The following is a 1,140-nucleotide window of genomic DNA, read 5'->3' as shown; positions in this document are numbered from 1 at the left end:
ATTAATAACTAATAATACTATTAATAATGATGTAGGGTACAGCGAGATAATTTGAATAGTGGAGTAATTTGGATAATAGTAAGTATTTGCAAAAATTTCAGAAAAATAAGAGATTTTAAGATACATTTTATTATATCAATGTCTGATATATATTTTGATCTCTGATAATAAAATATATCTTAAAATCTCTTATTTTTCTGAATTTCTTACAAATGTTTACTATTATCCAAATTACCCCGCTGTACCCTAATGTTATAAATGCTGCTACCATATCATTTATGGCATCATATTTTACTTATTTATTTAAATTTAAATACGATAACGCATTTGTACCAAATAATTTTCACTATATTGTTGTAAGCAATTCATTAAATTTTTTATCATAGATCTATATGTTTTAATCTATATACATATATATCTCTAATATTTTTTTAAATCCGCCTTGAAATGCTTTTTTGAACTTATTATTTTAAAATGTAGAGAAAATTTAAAATTAAAATTTTTTATTGTGATGAAAAGAATCAAAGTATGACATACGAAAGGAACAAAATAGTACGCACATTACTAGAGATTTTTTCACAGAAAGAGAAATAATGAATAATATTCTAATTGAAGAACGTTTTAATAAATCTGCGAGAAATGACAAGAATGATCAGGCTGAGTGACAACTCACGTTTGACCAACTCCAGTAAGTCTTGAGCGATAATCGTGGCGCCAGGTTGCTCCACTACAAAAGCCACGGGGATCTCGCCGCTCTGTTCATCGGGTTTGGCAGTGACTGCGGCGTCTTTTACTTTGGGATGCGATAGTAAGACGGTTTCTATCTCCGACGGCGAGACTTGATAGCCTTTGTACTTAATCAGCTCCTTGGCGCGATCGACCACGTGTAGCCTCTCTTTGTTGTCGAAGTAACCGATGTCGCCGGTGTGGAGCCATCCGTCCTGGTCGATAGTCTGTTTAGTCCCCTCGGGATTGTCCCAGTAACCCATCATCACTTGCTCCCCGAGAAAGCAGATCTCGCCAACCTGACCAGCCTCCAGTGTCTCTTGCGTTTTGAGATCGATCACTTTGCTGCGCAACCCAGGTAAGAGCCGTCCGCAACTTGAATCCTCGAACTCGTCATCATCATCGTCGCGTCCG

The 1,140-nt window shown here is 36.0% G+C and overlaps 1 pseudogene; it reads right to left on the bottom strand.

Annotated features, from left to right (window-relative positions):
* Positions 1-673: 673 nt before the first annotated feature.
* LOC105460347 lies at positions 674-1,122 on the bottom strand (annotated as a pseudogene).
* Positions 1,123-1,140: the final 18 nt, after the last annotated feature.

The sequence above is a fragment of the Wasmannia auropunctata genome, unplaced genomic scaffold (genome assembly GCF_000956235.1).
Source record: "Wasmannia auropunctata unplaced genomic scaffold, wasmannia.A_1.0 LD323956.1, whole genome shotgun sequence".
Lineage (NCBI taxonomy): Eukaryota > Metazoa > Arthropoda > Insecta > Hymenoptera > Formicidae > Wasmannia > Wasmannia auropunctata.
This window is presented reverse-complemented; position numbering and strand designations above follow the sequence as displayed.